Source organism: Penaeus chinensis, chromosome 40 (assembly GCF_019202785.1).
Source record: "Penaeus chinensis breed Huanghai No. 1 chromosome 40, ASM1920278v2, whole genome shotgun sequence".
In the NCBI taxonomy this organism is placed as follows: domain Eukaryota; kingdom Metazoa; phylum Arthropoda; class Malacostraca; order Decapoda; family Penaeidae; genus Penaeus; species Penaeus chinensis.
The window spans coordinates 8,692,162-8,699,661 of record NC_061858.1 but is presented as its reverse complement, the minus strand read 5'-3'; the positions used below and the strand labels follow the sequence as shown (position 1 = coordinate 8,699,661).

At 44.3% G+C, this 7,500-nt stretch overlaps 1 protein-coding gene across 3 annotated transcripts in view; it reads left to right on the top strand.

Moving 5' to 3' along the window:
- Window positions 1-7,500, top strand: part of LOC125047196 (neo-calmodulin-like) — a 372,701-nt gene that overhangs the window by 291,933 nt on the left and 73,268 nt on the right. Inside the window, exon 2 of one of the 3 annotated variants that reach the window (XM_047645331.1) lies at window positions 6,583-7,500. This exon is cut by the window's right edge and continues 471 nt beyond it. The exons of the other annotated variants lie outside the window; for them this stretch is intronic. The gene's annotated coding sequence lies outside the window, so the exon portion shown is untranslated. The remainder of the gene's footprint in view (window positions 1-6,582) is intronic. 3 annotated transcript variants of the gene reach the window in all.

Here is a 7,500-nt window from a genome sequence, read left to right as displayed (position 1 = left end):
TTTATTCTGCTTTTACAACCTACTTTGCTACTCCAATTTCGCTTAAACGTCTCTCTCTCTCTCTCTCTCTCTCTCTCTCTCTCTCTCTCTCTCTCTCTCTCTCTCTCTCTCTCTCTCTCTCTCTCTCTCTCTCTCTCTCTCTCTTCTCTCTCTTCTCTCTCTTTCTCTCTTTCTCTCTCTCTCTCTCTCTCTCTCTCTCTCTCTCTCTCTCTCTCTCTCTCTCTCTCTCTCTCTCTCTCTCTCTCTCTCTCTCTCTCTCTCTCTCTCCCTCTCTCTCTCTCTTCTTCTTCTTCTTCTTCTTCTTCTTCGTCTTCTTCTTTCTTTTTCCCTTTCCTACTTTATATGTCCCTTTTAATCTCTCCCTCTCTTTCTCTTTCCTTCCCCCTTTCTTACTCGCAAATCCTCCTTTTTTTCAAGATATCGAAAGAAAGCAAAATAGCCTCAGCGACCTTGCTACGCGCAGTCAGTGGTCACCTCGATCGCGCGAACTAATGGACGATTTCCGGTCAATTCACTGTAAAGGAGATACAACGAATGGACGGATGAATGGGAGTGCAAAGAGAGGGTGATAATGGAAGGGATGAAGTTCGAATGGTGTTAAAGATGGTTGTAGTATAATGGGGAAAGAGTGGCAAGATTGAGGATGAGGTGAAGGTGGGTGGGGTAGGGAAGGAAAGAGAGAAAGGGAGATAGAAAGAGAGAAATGAGGGAAGGAGAGAAAGGAAGATAAAAAGAAAGAGAGACAGGGGGGAGGAGGGAGAGGGAGAGAGAGAAGGGGGGGGGAGAGAGAACAGAGACAAAGTCAGAGAACAGAAAGACAGTCAAAAAGCAAACAGACAAGCGACAGACAAACTTGCAGAGACAGAAAAAGACGTTTAGACAGACAGGACGACGGACAGACACATAACGCAAGTAACGTACGGAGGTGAAAAATCAGGATGTTTTGGCTTAGAAGAAATAGACAAGAGAGAAAAGAAGGGAATAAGTAAGACATGGTTCAAAGGAAAAACAGAACTTCTAGAAGAACAAAGGGAGAGAAAATTTCGGGAGGACAAAGAACAGAGAGACTGGTATGTCGATGTACAGAGAAGAAGATTGACACACGAATAGAAAGGGAGAGAGGGAGAAGGAGTGTGAAAGGGGGGAAAGGGAGCGAGTAAGGGAGAAAGAGAGAGAGGGAAAGAGGAGGGGAGAAAGAGAGAGAGAGAGACTGAGAGAGGGAAAAGAACTAGAACAGCAAGAAATGAGAATAAGAGACCGGAGGACGTGAATAAAAAAAGAAGGGAAAATAAGGAGAAAGAGAAAACGAAGAAATGAGAACGAGAGAAGGACGAAAGAAAAGACACGATGGGGGAGGGGAAGAGGGGCTGAAGAATCAATCACGGAAGAGGATAGATGTAGAAAGATTTTTTTTTTTTTTTTTTTTTTTTTTCGTCGATAGCAGCCTAAGACGACCTTTAGAAGTGAGGTTGTGACACTAGGTGAACGGTCAACGGGATGAATGGGATAGGAAAATGGGGGGGGGGGGGGAGGGCGTGATAGGAAAGGGAGGATAAAGAAAGGTAAGAGAGTGGAAAGGAAATTGAGAGAAGAATAGGGGAGGAGGGGGAGATGGAGAATGGGATAATCAGAGGGAGAGTAAGAGGAGGGAGGCAGACAGTAGGGATGGAGAAGAAGGAAGACAGGATAGGGAAAGAGGATAGATGAAGCACAGATGAAATAATCATAGAGGAGGAGAGGAAGAAGGGCGACAACCAGAGAGAGGGGGAAAATAGAGGAAGAGAGAGAGGAAAGGGAAAGAGTACAGGCATGGAGAAAGAGAGTTTAAAGAAGTGAAGAGGAGAGGTGGCAGGATGAAAGGAAAAGAGATAGGAGAGGGGAAGGAGATGGAGAAAATAGGGAGAGAGGGAAATAGATAGAAAGGGAGAAAGAAACAACAAAGAGAGAGAGGGAAAGAGAGAGGCAGGAAAAGGAGAGAGTGTGACTGGAAGAGGGAAATAGAGAAAAGGAAAATTGGTGGAATATGATGGAAAGTATAAAAAGAGAGAAAATAAAGGGAAAGTTTATGAAAACAGGCAATATTATCCTTAGATAAGGAGATGAAGGGGAGAATAGAGAAAGAAGTACTTGGGAAAGCATAGGTAAAAAGATAAGCGGGAATTGTCAAGGGAGAGAGAGAGGAGGACGGAGGAAGAGAGAGATAGAGACAGAGACAGAGACAGGCATACAGACAGACAGACAGACAGACACAGATAAAGGCAGAAGGCATGTTCTCTCAGGCAGCATCGAAATTATAGCAATACATAACCAGTAGACACAAAAAAAAAACTTTCCTAAACTCCCCTACGTGATCAAAGAAGGGACCCTTAGTGTAAGCAAGCCGATTCCTTGAAAACGTAAGACATCTTCGAGTCAATAGACAGCCTATTGAGGGAGCTAGGAACGAAAACAATGATATAAACTATAAGAATAAGAGAGGGAAAACATAGCTTCACAAACAGGAACATAGGAATGGAAAAGAATTTGGGTTACATGTAATGTATTGATTGATAGGGCATAGAGACGTCAGACTTAGAGAGAGTGACGTCGAGAAAAAACATAGAAACACGTCAAATAGTACACAAATCAAAATATATTTAAATATACGAAGAAGATCGGAAGGCTTTGGAAATAGTGCATTATAACTTCATTAGATGATAGGTATTAAGAAATAACGAAGTATTATGAGGTGAGTAAGACAGAGAGATTAGTTGAAGTGACGCAGACTGTGAACAGGAGAAAGTGGATTACATAGATTTGGGGAACGGGGGGTGAGGAAGAAATAGGAAAGGCCAGAGAGAGGCAAAGGCGATATGGAAGAGATAAAAAGAGAAAGGGGGGATGGGAACCGGACGGGAGAGAGAGAGAGAGAGAGAGAGAGAGAGAGAGAGAGAGAGAGAGAGAGAGAGAGAGAGAGAGAGAGAGAGAGTTTACGAAGCCAGAGACAAAGATATGGACAAATTATGGCAAAGGGAAGGAAGGGAAGAGAGGGATGGGTAGGTGTAATAAAATAGAAGAATTGGTTAGGCAAGGACCGAGATAAGGAAGACGAATAAGACAACGAGACAACGGGAGGAGAGAGAGAGAGAGAGAGAGAGAGAGAGAGAGAGAGAGAGAGAGAGAGAGAGAGAGAGAGAGAGAGAGAGAGAGAGAGAGAGAGAGAGAGAGAGAGAGACGGAAACAGAGAAACGCGGTTAGACAGACAGACCGTCTGAGACAGATGGACTGGCAGACAGAGAAGGAGAGACAACAGAAAAGGTGCAGAAGGAAAAAAGAAATGAGGGCGGCGGCCAGATGCAAAGGGCTAATAATGGATGGAGATGAAAAGCAAATTGCACAGAGGGGAAAATTGCCAATGATATAAGGGATAAGTAGCCCGATAAAGTGCCGTAGAGGAAGAGGCGAGGGGAAGAGAGGGGAAGTGTGAGGAGGGCAAAGGGGAGGGGGGTGATAGGCGATATATGAGGAATGGAGGAGAAGAATGAAAGGAGAGGGGAAATGGGCCTTGGGATAATGCAAATGATTATGGGAGGAAAAGCAAAAGAGAGAGAGAAGAAGGGAGGAAGAAAGATAGAGAGAGGGAGAGAGAGAAGAAGGGAAGAAAAGAGAGAAGAAGGGGGAAGAGAGAGAGAGAGAGAGAGAGAGAGAGAGAGAGAGAGAGAGAGAGAGAGAGAGAGAGAGAGAGAGAGGAGAGAGAGAGAGGAGAAGAAGAAGAAGAAGGGAAGGAGGGAGAGAGAGAGGGGGGAGGCGAGAGAGAGAAAAAAGGGGGGAAAGAAGGAGGAAGGAGAGGAGAGAGAGATAAGGTTTGACCGATAGATGAGAGGGAAAGGGAGGCAGAGGAATCATCCCCATACATTGATGCTGCAAGATTACCTGCTACGTGTGTACATGTGCGTCGGTGTGTGTGTGTGTGTGTGTGTGTGTGTGTGTGTGTGTGTGTGTGTGTGCGTTACATTTGGCAATCGTCCGAATACCTATAAAAACTCCCCCGTAAAATATCCCTGAAAATAGAAAAAAAAAAATATATATGTTAATTTAAGTAAATGAGTTTACTTTAGATTTAATTGTTTTCTGATGGGTATATCATGTAGAGGGATGTTTCTGCCCCAAGCAAGGACAAACAAACACAAGAAAGCACAGGTTTATAAGATATCACAAGTAAATTCATGTTACACTTGGCTGTAGTCTAAGGGATGGAGCAAGCAGTGGGAAGTTCTTGCCACGCACAGGCAAGCACAGATGCTCTCTTAACCCCATTTCTGGACGTGGACGAAAGCGTGCCTCTGACCTCCCGGCCCTCTCACCATGAGTGGAACTGGCCTTGCTATGGTGTGTTACAGGGAGGGAAGGGTGCTGGATATGAGGAGGGGAGGGAGAGAACCGGGGATGGGAAGGGATGGGAAGGGAGAGTGAAAATGGAGAAGAGATAGGGGGAAGGTAAAGGGGTTAGGAGAGAAGAAAGGATAAAGTGGACACATTTCAGAAGGGTGTAAGGGAGAAGGTATAACGAAGGGAGGTAAGGGAGAGGAAGAGAAGAGTGCGGGAAGTGAGGAAGGGTGTGGAGAGGGAAGAGAAGAGCGAAAGGGGTTGGGGGAGAGGAAGAGAAGTGCCCAGGAACAGAGCAGGGGTGTGGAGGGGAGGGAAGGGCCTCGCACTAACCCTCTTCGCCGCCGCGGGAGGAAATTAATGTTGGGGCGTCAGTGATTAAGCCCGCGGTGTCGCATGGGCGGCAATCCCGCCCTTCATGACGTCACTCATGAGGCCCAGCGTTGCTGAATCTCCACAATTAACAGGGATAGTAAGCAGGGAGGAACTTTTTCAGCTTTGTGTGTCGTTGGGACCTGTTTCCTTGGCTGTTTAGCACACGTGGCGATGGCCATGTTTGTTAAGCGCATGTTTGTGTAAACATCAGCTGGATTAACAGCGCGGATGCAAAATAACCTTTTTTTTTTTTTAGGGGGGGGGAGGTAATTCGGTTTAAGGACGATTAGCTATACAAGCAATTAACTCCAACCGCGTCGGTGATTACATTGGCAACAAAACAATTGCATAAACATGTTATTTTAATCGAAAAAATATATATACGACTTACACTTTGTATCATTAAATCTAGAAATAATTACCCGGGATTTCCATTTGTGTTCGAGGGAAAAGCCGGAATGGGAAGAGGGGAAAAAAAATCTTACATCCCAAAGGTCGCGGGCGATATGACAGCGCCCCGTCGCTGCTCATCCCCTGACCTTGTTATGAAGGTCGGGTACGGCCGCTTGATTTTATTAGCTGTACTCTCTCCTCCGACGCCGCGCCGCTTCCGAGGACGACCGCGGCCCACTCGCGTCCTCTCTTTCCCTGCTCCGTCCCTCCCTTCTCATTCAATCTCTGTCTCTCTGTTAGTCTGTCTATCCATCTCTTTCTCTCTCTCTCTCTCGCTCTGTCTATCCATCTCTTTCTCTCTCTCTCGCTCTCGCTCTCTCTCTCGCTCTCGCTCTCGCTCTCTCTCTCTCTCTCTCTCTCTCTCTCTCTCTCTCTCTCTCTCTCTCTCTCTCTCTCTCTCTCTCTCTCTCTCTCTCTCTTTCTCTCTCTCTCTCTCTCTCACTTTCTCTCTCTTTCTCTCTCTTTCTCTTCCTTCCATTACTCTTCGAATCATCCCATTTGCGTATGCATGTATGTATATGTGCGTGTATGTATAAACAGATAGACAGATAACCAGATATGGAAACAGATAAATATATGTCGCTTATTATGTTGCCTGCGCTGCTAACTTTCTTTCTTGTCTTTTTCCTTACCTTGTCTCTCTTTCTTCTACATCTTCCTACCCTTACCTTTCTCTTAACCTTCCCTCCGCCTCTCTTGTCATTTCTCTTTTTCTTAATCTCGCTTTTTATTAATTTATCTTCTCTTCTCAGTTTCTTTCTTTTCGTCCTTTTTATTCGGCCTCTCTTTCTCCCTTCTTTCTCCCCTGTTTCCCTTCCCTCTCCTTCTGCTTCCCTCATTCTCAGGTCTTGTCCCCTTCTCTCCTTTATTTCTCTTTTTCCTTATTTCTCTTAATTCATTTCCTCATTCTTTTTTTCATCCTCTGTAGCTTCTCGTCCTTTCCTTCTAATCCTCGATTTCCCTTCTCCCATTCTCTTTTTGGTTTTCATCTTCTTCCTCTTCTCCTCTCTTGTGTTTTCCTTCTTTATTTCTCATGTACTTCCTCCCCTTGTATTTCATTTCCGCCCTTTTGTGCCACAAAATGTTTTGTTTCGCGTCACTGTGACCGTAGTTTTCTTTTAATTACTTGTGTGTCATAAATACAATATTTTCATGTTGATCTATGCATTTTTTTTTTTTTTTAATATTTTGAATTCGAACTTTTATGCAATTTATCAGAAAAATATAGTATAATATTTTTCACAATTAGCCTAATTTCGATCCCATTTTCGGACTGGATGATTTTCTAGCAATTTGATCTGAAACTATTGTTTTTTGAGTCGGATTATCTGCTATTTATGCTATTTTTATGGTAGACTGAAATTGAATGGTAAAATCTTTTTCTCTCAGGATTGAAACACATTGTTTGTACCAGTGCTTTAAGACTAGCAATAAGAAGTGCCTGTCCGTAGTTGTAACCCTCTGTTCGTGATAAGTGTACACCCAGTACAAGCGTCAGTACAAGCCTTTTGTAATCGCTGATCTTGTAAAAAAAAATAAATGCATATTAAGAAATACCCCGGAGAAAATAAATGAAATAATAACTACCAGGAAAGTAGAGAAAAGGGAAAAGCCATAACGGAATAACAAAGGAAGCGATCCAATAGGTAGACAAGGACAAAGCAGCAAGGAGAAAAAAGGACGTGATATCTCTTTCCTATTTTTTCCCCCCGTCTTCGGAAGATCACATAAAAAGGGAGTCTAGCCGGCCCCGCTTACCCTCGAAGCCTCGCTCCCTCCCTCCCTCCCTTTTGCCCCTCCCCCTTCGTCGTTCATAAAAAAAAAAAAAGAGAAAAAGAAAAAAAAGAGAGAGAAAAAAAAGTCCGAGTTCTCCAAGCAAAGTGATAATTGTATTTGATAATAAGTAATCGTTCTCCTCGAAGATTAGAAAAAAGAGAAATATTATCGGTTGCCAATTAGCGTTCCGATTCGAGATCGTGTCCATTAATAGCGTCGAGGAGCTTCATCATTTCAAGGAAACGCGATCTCATCTCAAGGCTGTAGCGGGACGGCCTCCAACCTCCCTAAAGGTATACACCAAGTGACAGACCATTCCTCAGAGCTCTCACCAATTCCTTCCTCCTTAACTCAGTAAGGATCTTCGTCAATCCTTACCTCTTAACGCAGCGAGGATCTTCCTCATCAATCCTTCGCTCATAAAACGCCAAGGCTCCTCCTCAGCCCTCACGGCACGGCCTTCTTCACCGGACCGCAGAAGAAGGCCGGTCGCGGGAACTCAGACAGGAAAGATCGGGTCCTTTTGTTTCG